Below are 1,676 nucleotides of genomic sequence, written 5' to 3'. Positions count from 1 at the left end.
GCCATCTTGGAGCTTGGAAAAACGCCCCACAACGAGGAGGAAAAGACTCCAAAGCCATCCTTCCGCAGAGTGCTCTAAACGGCCCTACAGGCGCTGCCTTCGCCCTCTCCCGTGCCCACCCGTACCTGCTGCCGTGTCCTCCTGCGGAACCGGACCGGAAACGCAGAAAAACCACACTTAGGATCGCTACCGCCCGAAAACGCGCATGCGCAACATGGCTGCGAGACGGCAGCGCAGCGCACAGCCTCGGCCGCTGATTGGTTCTCGCCGCGCCGTCCCTCAGGCCACGCCCCCTCCGTTAACCCCTTCCCGGCCGCGGCGAATTTGGGGCTGCGCGGGGACGATTTTCGGGTCCCTTTGGAATGGCTTTGTGCCACTTGGGCTATTTCGGGGATGCCGGGAAGAGGCAGATCGAGGTTTCACTGCTGGCACGAGCTCAGTGCGGATGGGCTCAGTCGTTCTCTTCCGCTTCCAACTTCGGAGCGCTGCCTTTGGGTTTTGGATGCTCTTCTCTCTCTTGCATTTGGGTGCTGAGCTTCAATGGCAATGAACTGATAGCTCTGCTCTTCGAATCAGCCAATTAACTTTCCTCCTCACATCATTGTCACTATTTGTTCTCTCCCCCCCCCTTTTTTTGGATCTGTTCCCCAGCCTGTCACAGCTACAGACAGACCTAGAAATAACACCGTGTGTTGGGCGGGATTTGAACCCAGGTCTCCCACGTGGGAAGCAAGAATTTTACCACTGAACCACCAAAGGAACAGCTTCCATCAGTGCGGATCCAGGCCATGTCTGCCAAGAGCAGAACAGTGCAGGGAACCATAGAGGGGCCCTGCCCCCAGCCGGGGACCAAGGGACAAGCGAGTGCATTGCACTGCCTGCATTCCATGGCCTGACACATCACAACCACAGAAATAGAACCCACTGATGGACACTGCTGCGCACCGCACTCTAATGCCCTCCAGCCCTGAAGGCACACAATCCACTTCTATTTCTGCGCTCACTGGGGGCTCTCAACACCTCACTGTGCTGCAGGCAGACACAAGCCTCACTCGAGCCTCACTGGAAGCCTCACCGAGTGCAGCAGGGCTGGGAAGAGGCAGCTCCCAGCACACAGCCATGGCATCGCAGTGCCCAGCAGCACTGGCACGAGCTCGCTGCCCATGGCATCTGTCGCTGTGGATCTGTGCGAGAGGCACGTTGTGTTTGTGCACTGCAAGTGTCCAGTATTTCCTGGGTATAGGGCAGGCTCTTACCCAACTCATAACCCTCTCATGTAATCTCTGTACGTAGTGTAGGCCATTTCTGAATCTCCAACCCTCCTCTGAGCCCCCCCAGCGGCCTCCGCGCTCGGCGGGAAAAGGCGGAGCTCGGGGCGGGTCACGTGACCCCGTCGCGTCCGCCTCCCGGGAGCGCGCGTTTCCCGCCGCTTCCGAACGCGGCTCGGAGCTGCGGGCGCTCTGCGTCTCGTTCCGTTCCGTTCCGTTCCGTTCCGTTCCGTTCTCCGCCCTCGGCTCCGGCGGCGTCGCCCCGCGTTCCGGTGCCGCGTTGGGTGAGCGCCCGTTCGTGCTCGGCTCGCTGCCGCTGTTCCGGTTCGGCCCCATCTCCCGTTCCCCGCCCTTCCCCCTTCTCCCCTTTCCCGGGCCGTGGCTCCGCGGCTCCCGGCTCATTCGTCC

This window comes from Numida meleagris, unplaced genomic scaffold (assembly GCF_002078875.1).
Source record: "Numida meleagris isolate 19003 breed g44 Domestic line unplaced genomic scaffold, NumMel1.0 unplaced_Scaffold662, whole genome shotgun sequence".
NCBI lineage: Eukaryota > Metazoa > Chordata > Aves > Galliformes > Numididae > Numida > Numida meleagris.
This window is presented reverse-complemented; position numbering follows the sequence as displayed.